General features: G+C 43.5%; 1 long non-coding RNA gene across 2 annotated transcripts; it reads right to left on the bottom strand.

Annotated features, from left to right (window-relative positions):
* Nucleotides 1–1121: 1121 nt before the first annotated feature.
* LOC128795464 (uncharacterized) lies at nucleotides 1122–2688 on the bottom strand. Of its 2 annotated transcripts, XR_008433559.1 has the most exons (4): nucleotides 2632–2688; nucleotides 2212–2315; nucleotides 1990–2076; nucleotides 1122–1342 (listed from the first exon to the last, which is right to left on the bottom strand). It is a non-coding gene; the product is annotated as an uncharacterized LOC128795464 (long non-coding RNA). The 2 variants fall into 2 exon arrangements; XR_008433558.1 differs by lacking the exon at nucleotides 2632–2688 and having other exon boundaries at nucleotides 2212–2524.
* Nucleotides 2689–9130: the final 6442 nt, after the last annotated feature.

Below are 9130 nucleotides of genomic sequence, written 5' to 3'. Positions count from 1 at the left end.
GCTCGGTAGCGCGGCACTGAGGGTGGGAGATGAACTGACAGGTGGCAAACGTGCAAAATGTGCAGCCCAGTTCCTCCACTTTGGGAAATTTATTCACAATATATTTCCTCTGATCAAATCACCTTGAGTTGGTTTGTCTGTTCATTTTCTCTTTGTCACCTCACATAACAGAGCAGCCCAGTGCTGTTCTGAGGGGCAGGTACGAAAACAGCCACACCAGGTGTTTTTCAGAGTGCCCATCCCCAAGTAATCCTCTCCAGGAGGGGTGGGAACCCATCTGGAGGATGGCCCGACATCACCATCAGAGGAAGAAATTCACCTTTCCCATCTTCTTCATAAATTCTTCCTTTCACATCTATTAGCATCTAGATTTACTTTCTATGAAAAGTGTTAAGGCATCAGTCCTGCTAGGAGACTTGTAGAAAGAAGGAATTTATAGTGCTTAAAGAAGGGAAAAGACTTCAAGGGATGTCTCTTGAGGCTGAAAGATGGGGCAGGCTGCCTCAGGGCTGCGAGTTAAGGATTTGTGAGAACAAAACTCCCATTAGTTCCCACTTTGGCAATCCCTTTTTCTTTCTCTGCAGAAGACGAAAGATGGGATGGATTCTGAGGTGGACCTCAGCAGGACCTCCCTAGTAGACATCAAGGCCATCTGCCCTGAAGACAGGACTGAGAAATCTACTCGCCCTGAAATTTCACCAAAAGGTGATGAGCTGAATCATGCAAAATCCTGATGCTGATCTAATTTTACCAAGAACTAAGTTTCATTGCCTCTGGTACAGAAGTATTATTTGCCTATATTACTTAAGTCAAGATTTATAAAGTACCCAAAATTCTCTGAGGGACTGCCAAGCACTGAATTTATTTATGCATAAATTATACATGCTAAAGGTATTTTGCCTGTACCTCTTCCCCTTCCTGAGCTATTTCTCAACCTCTTATTTACTAGCCTCACCAATATGTTACATGGCAAGCTCACCAAGAATAAGAGTTATTTCCCCTGTGGCATTTGAAGTTGCAGACCTAACTCTGTGAAGTCTATAGCAACCCCGAGCATTTTCACAGAGAACCATATGGCCATGCCAGGCAGGTGTTCCTCAAAGTCCTCAAACCATTATTAGTGTGAGTCATGCCTGTTGCCTTTATTTCCTGGAATGTTTCACTTTGTGACTGCACATCACATACGAGTTGTTGGGGAAGGGACCATGCTCACATTTAGGCTCTGTTTGTTTCTCTGAGGATGGTTTGATGCAACTGTCTCAGCCATTTCACCTTCAACTGGTCCCCTTTCCACAGATGACCAGTCATCCAAAACACCAGAGAGATTTTAAGCCTCCTTGATCTAAGGGAAGAGGATGAAAAAAGACATGATGCAGGCAAATGTCACATTTGTGTCACTGACTGAAACCCTGCTGCCAGGTTACATTATTCAGTACCTAACAGACCTCCTGATATAACCCTGAGCTGAACTCTCCTCAAAAGATCAGCCATCCATGGCTTCCCCACAGCAGGTGGGAAGATTTGCTGCCACAGCCCTGGGGCCAGAGAGAGGAATGCCCACCCCTGCGTGCCCACACAGCCCATGGAAATGCTTTATATGACAAACAATGTGTCCACGTTTTTCTTCATGGAGAATTCTCTGCTCTGTATCTGTATCTATACAGATAAGGGAGTGCTGACTCCAGGCACTGAAGATAAGTTGGTTTCCTACTCTGCTTGGAGTTCTATGCCAATTAACAATATGAAAACATACTGGTTCTTTTCTCCCAAACATTATTACTGCTAAAATATTTGACGCTAACAAGGAGAGAGCAGAAACAGATCTATCAGCTCACACCTTCACTCCCAGCCTTACTTCACATCCTCACATAGGGTTGGAGAGAGAACCAGGGCAGAAGCTGCTCCCTGAGCAGCCCTTCCCTGTGCTCTGGGTCTGCAGGTACAGATAGAGCAGGACACAATCATCTCCTGTCCTGTGCACAGCCTCACCTCCCATCAGGCAGGGAGAAAAGATACTGGCACGTTCTGATCAGGTTCTGCCCTCCTTGTTCCTCTTAACTGGCTCTCTGCTAGAATCTGTTTTGGGGGTAATGGAAAGGAAAATTGAGTTAGACCTTTTTAAAGGGTTTGCTAATGAATTTATTCATGAAAGACTGCAAGGCCTGAATTTTCCATCAAACACCACCACAGGCTTAGTTAACCAACACTCACCTATGACTTCTGCTAGAAAAGTCAGGATGCTGCTTTCCTACTGCTTCAGTACCTTTTTACATTTCTTGGCCATGTACTACCCCTGGAGAGCATCAGCCCACCTCCTGCAGTAATGAGATCAGATCAGAGAAGACCCTGCCACAGCTTATATAAATCCTAACCTTCTCATAGTCAAGACATCTTCTTTGCAACTGCAAGACAGCCCATGCCAAAAAGCCAAAGCTCTCCATTCCATTCCATTCCATTCCATTCCATTCCATTCCATTCCATTCCATTCCATTCCATTCCATTCCCTCGCAGTTTTCAAGAGTGTCTAGAGATACAGAAATATCCACTGTTGCTTGCTCTTTTTGAAAGTTAAATTAAAAACTATGCCAGCCAGTCTGTACTGGGCATAAGAAATATATTTCAAATAGGTACCAGAACAAAGACTGGTAACTGTGGGGCTGGCAGGCCACACAATCTGTTGTAGAGACCTTTGGGGACTGCAAACTCAACCCCTGTGTCACAATGAGGCCAAAAGGCAAAAACCAGATCATAAAGGCACAGAAAGCCATACAGCAGGCATATGGCTCCTGAGATCAGAGCCAGAAGACCTTTTACTTCTAAAATCTCTCACAGTGTTACAGCTGGAGCTCCCAGCATACAAAAAGCTGTAACCAGATCATCAGCCCAAACACTTCTGGGTGTGCTGCAGCCACAAAGTGCTGGAGAGGGAAATTTTATTTTTGCTTGTGTGTTCCATGTGTCCTGATACACAGACAAGGTGTTGGCCAGGCACAGCCCAGAGGAACTTCTGTTCCCCTTAGACCCTAAGGCCACCCTCATAAAGCATACTAGTTAAGCAATAAAATTGTGTGTTAAGCAATAAAAGTGTGATGGGCTGAACTCCTGGTGCCCATCAAAGCTGCTCGATTGCTCCCTTCCTCAGCTGGACAGGGGACAGAAAATAAAATGAAAGGATCATGGGTCAAACCTTTCTCTTACTCCTCTCTCCCAGCTGCAGCTGTGCAGGTTGTTTCCCCCTCTTCTTCAAAACACAGAGCCAGACAGAGTCTCCTAAGTTACCTTTGCTGCCATAGGACCCATCCACCGTGTGATGAGAACAGAGCGTATGACACACGCAGATGATTAATGATTGCAGTAATTAAGAAGGTGGCTGATTTTCACATGTAAAGTCCTGGCTGTTCCCCTCTGGACCTCAGCTTCTGCAGTCAGGTAACTCCTGACAATCTCTGCAGCAGTGATTTATCTTTCTATCAGAGAATGCATGGGATGTCTCACTTCTCGCTGCCTGGGGATTGCAGCCCTCCATCCTAATCAAGAACTCACAAGGCAGATAAGGTGCTCTGCTTTAATGAAACTCTGGAGTTGTTGGGGAAAAGGTTTGGTACACAGTGTAGAAACATCAGGGCAGACTGAAATGAGATGAACTTTTTCAAACCTTTTGTTTAAGTGATTGCTAGAATATTTTAAATAATTACAGTTATGACTAACCCAAGCCATTCGTTTTAGCAGGTTTTTTTTAATTATTATATCATTTGGGTGTTCCTAAATACTTTTTGTTCTCTCTTTTAAATTAGAAGATAATACTTCAAATGTATCCAAGATTTACTCTAATCTTGTTAGAAATAAAGTAAATTTCAGAGACTTGTTGAAACCAACAGTGAAGTCACAGAGTAGTCCAGAGCGGTTGCAATGTCTGGAGGAGTGGGGCAAGCAGCAGGGAATGGCAGGAGGTCCAGGGAGAGGGGGTGGGACAGTGTTTGCTGCTCAAGAGCCCTTCAGAGGGATTCTGCTGAGCTCTCCCCATGCCCTTTCTTTCCAGAGACTCATCAATGGCCACTGGCAGAACCAAACCTGGAATGAGGTGCCAGGCAACGAGCTGATGCTTCAAAGTCATCCAAAACTGAAAAAGGTTGGATGGCCACAAGACCTCAAGTCATGTAGAGCACAGCCATAACACCAAGATGTGAAAGATGCAAAAAGACAAATCTGAAAGCTTTGGCAACTTTTCCTCCATTAGGCAAACAGTTATTGGCATCTATGTCTGCTCAGGCTTTGTCTGGTGAATAATTGGTGCATTTCCATGTGTTTTTATTCAAAGCTGACTTTAAAGTTCCAGTATTTCCTGATATTCTTAAAGATTAGAAGCTGATAATTGTGATTTCTGTAATCAACAAAGAGTCTACCTCAACAGAGACTTGGAAATTTAAAAAAGAGTGAAAGGAAAAACTAAAGGCATCTGTAATAACTGTGGCAGGAACTAGACAGACATTTCCTTCACACTGAGCTGTCAGTAAGTAAAAACATATTGTGGCAGGCTGTAGTTTACCTATGCTTGTGTGCAGGCATCGAAGGCTCAGTGGGACTAATTACAAAAATATGATTATAATGGATTAGTAATTCTGTCAATCAGACACATGCATATGGTAACAAAAGAGCAATGGGTAGAAAATGCCACAGGACAGGAGATTTTAATGCTGTGGGTTAGTACCAAAAGCATGTCTCATGGGAGAAAAAAGATTTGAGTTATGCTGGGGGAGAATTGCTGGGATTGTATATTAATAAGAAATCATATATCAGATCTATGGCTCAGAAACACATTAAAACCAGCTGCAAAGCGATTTTTACCCCTTCTCTCTAAAAGTGGTTTTGACAGACTTAGAAAGGGTGTGATTTCAAACTGCACTAAAAGTTTGCAGGTAGAACTGGTAGACCTCAGCCTTAGATGGGCCTGCTCAATCAAAAGAGAGGGTGACACCAAGGACATTTCATTCATCTTTGAAATCACATTCTCGAATCAAAGAACGAGAAAATCTGTGGAAAGCATTGCCATTTAAAATTGGAGAAGAAGAAAGTGTCTTTGAATCTGTTTCCTTAATGGATATTCTTCCTTTTCCTCCTCACCCATGCCTGGTTTGCTATTCAGAACCCTGCAGGAGAACTGGACTATGGTCAGGATGTCTCGGGGAAGGCAGCTGAGGACCTGTCCCCTGCCTTCTTTTGTATATTAAAGCACCATGAAGTAATTTATTCTGTAAAACAATGTGATTTTTGTAAATAACTGCAAGCACTTCAAACTCCATTCTCTGCTTTGCAGCTCTGCCAATGTGTGCCCCAGTGGCCTGGCCAGTTCTTGGCATACCAACATGGGTTTTTCACTATTTCTATTCCTTGCTAGCTCGGGGGTCTGAGGCAGCTCCCGTGTTCATGGGCCAGTCTGGAAGGCGCTGTTGCTCCAGGGGAAGCAGCCACCTCCTGGCTCAGCCTCCACAAGCCAAGGGCAGCCAAAAGCAGCAGGGATCAGATCTGTCTGCAGCTCCCTGGGAGGCTTGGGAGCACTGGAATCTGGAAAATTAGGATATTTCAGCTTCCCTGGCTTTCTCCTTTATAGTGGGGAGGGTGGGGATGGAGGGGGCTGGGAGAATAATGGGGACCAACCTGGGAGTGTGTAGAACCAGGTAACTGCCAGAGTAGTGTTGATGATAAAAGTATCCCTCTCTTTCTTGATGTAAAGCCAGCCACTTAAAGACCTTCTGATCCCAGCTGGTTCCTCAGGTACTGGCACCAAAGTTGAAGGATGAGGAGTTTCTACATAAACATTGACAGTAGAGCAGGGCTGTGACAAGACTGGAAACAGATCAAGTGAAGACAAAAGTATTTGCATATTCTTGATCTTTTCCTTTCACCTGCCACTTCGCAGGTGCTTCAGGAGGCACTGGACCACTGACTGAGGGGACAGGAAAGGAAAGCCCTACACTGAAACACAGAGAACAACTCAGAATAGTTTCACACTTCTGTTGCCAGTGGATGCACCTGCAGTAGCTGCAGAGGGGTCTTACATCCACTGAACAAGTTGTTCTGAAGGCAGCAGATTTGCAGCTGACTTTAATAACCTGCGTGGCTTAAAGCCTTGTCATTTTTGTGCGCCATGCAAACGTGCTCAGGACTTTTACCCAGTACAAACAGAGAAAGAAATTTAGTTCCTGTGGGAGCTGATGAGGCAGATCCATGAAAGGAACGGGATCATGTTCCTGGCTAGGAATCCTCCTCTTTAGAAAGTGCAGGGATCACCTAAATAGGTAACTAAGGGCTAATCTCTGATATTAGGAACACTTTGATCATAGTGGGCCACCACAGGATCTAAATTTTAGATAGCAGTTTAAAATTATCATTTTTCATGAGACTTTCAGAAAAGAGGATTCTCAACACTTCAGCTTCCCTCTCTCCACTGGCAATATGCCTGTGTGCACTTAGAATTGGACTATTTAGCCAAATCCAGTACCCTGAAATGATGGAGCAGTAGGATGTAAATAGTTCAGATGTTGATAATATCACATATTTCATTGTCCTGCTGCAAAGATGAATTCAGTGGGCTCCTTGCACAGACCTTCCCATGTGTCTAATGAGACAATTTTCATGTACTTGGTGGCAGCCACAAGAGAGGTGATGGAGGGAGCCAGTTTTGGGAAGGACATTGGAGATTAATCAGCAGGTGCTCTCCCCTCTGTGTACCTGTTCTCTGCTGAAAGGCACAAGCCCACTCAGAGCCCTGCTGCACAAATCCCTGCAGGCTATTGCAAAATGCAAGCCAGAGGCCAGCTGATTAGAAAGGCACTACAGCAGGATTGATTTTGGGTCTACATCTTACATTTCAAGTGAGCAGATTTCAAAACCAAGCTTTAAAGGGAAACCAGCTCAGACATCAGGGAGCAGGCACAAGGCAGGAATTGTGTAGCAATGGACTCTGCTGTGGAGCTGGGGCTGGGCTCTGCCAGGTGGGCTGAGAAACCACAGGCACGTGCCCCAGCTGTGGGCCAGCACCTGCATCAGCTCTGAAATCCAGGCTGGGAACACGATGCTCCACCCCAGGGTTTAAATCAGGCAAGGTAACACTTGTCACCACTGCAGAATTTCCTCCTCTGAAGTCAATAAGGAATTCCCATCAATATAAAAGGATTCTTGAAAGAGTCCCAAAGCTGTCATCTCGATTTTTTTGTTCACATCTGACTGTGTTAGAAAGGAACCTGGTAGCAGAATTCACCATGAGCCCAGTTTACCAGGCACAAGGATAAAAGTGTACTTGAGAGCAATGGTGTCCGTCCACTAAACACAGAACTAAAGGGTTCCACCACATCAAGAATATTGTTATTCATAACTACACTGGTTCAAATACCTCCACGTTTTTGAGGAAGCAACAATCTTAACAGCATCTGATCTTGAATTTCTTAATGGAAAATGGCATTAGCAAAAAATAAATATTCAAGTGCAGCGATAAAGTAGGAAATATTACAAGGAAAAAAAATCCCTGGAAATCAATAAATAATCCCCAACCTCTCATTATGCTTTTTCTCTAAAACTATGTCACCATACTTTTACTGTTTTCCTATATATCACATTTCTTTAGCTCAGCAAACTGGAGCATTTCTGATATTGCATTACCCTGTGAACACAGCTACTGCTTTATTAATGACAACAATACTGTTTCTCAAGGACAAATAGATGTATTTTGATGATATCTGGAACAGAAGGGAGGAAATAACCTCTGGTCTGAGATAAAGGAAAGAAAGTAGCATAAAAGAAAGGTGCATAATTAGCATAGGAGTAAAGAGTTTTATATGATGAAAGAGGTTTTATTAGAAAGGGCTTTTCTTGAAGAAGGTTTTGAGTGCCAAAGTCAGTCTGGTTTTCCTGTGCTGTGCCCTCTACTCAAACCTATCCCTTTCTCTATAAGCTCTCCCAGCATCATTCACTTTCTGAAGTGAATGCCAGCATTTACCTCCCTGCCACGTTGTCCTCAGATTCCTGAATTCCCCATTAAAAGGAAAGGTTTCTACTTGCTCATAGTCACAAGACTCATTCTCCTGAGGCAGTATCTTTCATATCCTCTCTCCCCTATTTCCTGTGTAACTAATTCCTGCAGATCTTCCAGGGACTCCTCAGTTCAAACACCAAGGTCAGAGCCCTCCTACGCTCAGCGGCGCTGGATGCAGATCCTTTTTCATCCCCTCCTCTCCCACTAGAAATGAGAATCAGGAAAAAACCCTTCTCTCTCATTTTTAAAAGTTTTGTTCACTTAGAGCACTGCTTCCACCTTTCAAATGATGGCAACTACTGGTAATTGGAAAAAAAAAAAAAAAGTGGAGGCGTTTATGACTCCAATTGTGAGCAATAGCCCCTTATTTACAGGGCTACAGATTCTGCTCTAGCCACACACCACGAGCAGCATTCCCCTATTCCCTTTTCCCCAGGAAAATGGGACCACTCACAGACTAAAGGAGAACCCTTCATAAGATACATGGCAGAGTGTTCCTGCAGTTTGTCAAGGCAAAGTAAGAAATAGACTTTATTGGTATCATTTTATTTCCAGTTAAGTCCCATAAAATCAATGTCTGGGAAGTTCCAGAGGTTGATGTCTGCATTTACAGGCTAATGCAGCGAGCAGGCATAGCTGGAAATAGATAGCTGTAAAAAGAGACAGCAGCAATGCAAATTGGATGGAATCAGAAAATTATGTCCTGAATGGTATGACTGTAAAAACAGCAGAGGCAGAGCAAGTAAAACTGAGATATCCCTGCGTGCACCAAGGTTTGTAAATTCCGTGTGGGAGCAGGTGTAGGGCCAGGGCAGCACTGGAGAGCAGCAGCCTTTCACTAGGAAATTGTTACACACTTCTGGAACTTCCAAAGACTGCAGAAGCCCCAAACTATACAAAAATGCTTATGTATGCAAAGCTCCAACTGAATGTAAAAAACTCTAAACTTAAATTTTTCTAGATGAGTCCTGCTGTGTTTTTGAAGTCATGTACAAAAAAAAAAAAAAAAAAAAAAAAAAAAAAAAAAAAAAGAGGAATCAGGTCTTTTCAAGTCTCCAGGTACAATTTACTATGCATTGCACAAATTCACTCGTTCAGTTC

Source organism: Vidua chalybeata, chromosome 15 (genome assembly GCF_026979565.1).
Source record: "Vidua chalybeata isolate OUT-0048 chromosome 15, bVidCha1 merged haplotype, whole genome shotgun sequence".
Taxonomy (NCBI): domain Eukaryota; kingdom Metazoa; phylum Chordata; class Aves; order Passeriformes; family Viduidae; genus Vidua; species Vidua chalybeata.
The sequence above is the reverse complement of the archived record's forward strand: the minus strand, read 5'-3'. Positions and strand labels throughout refer to the sequence as shown.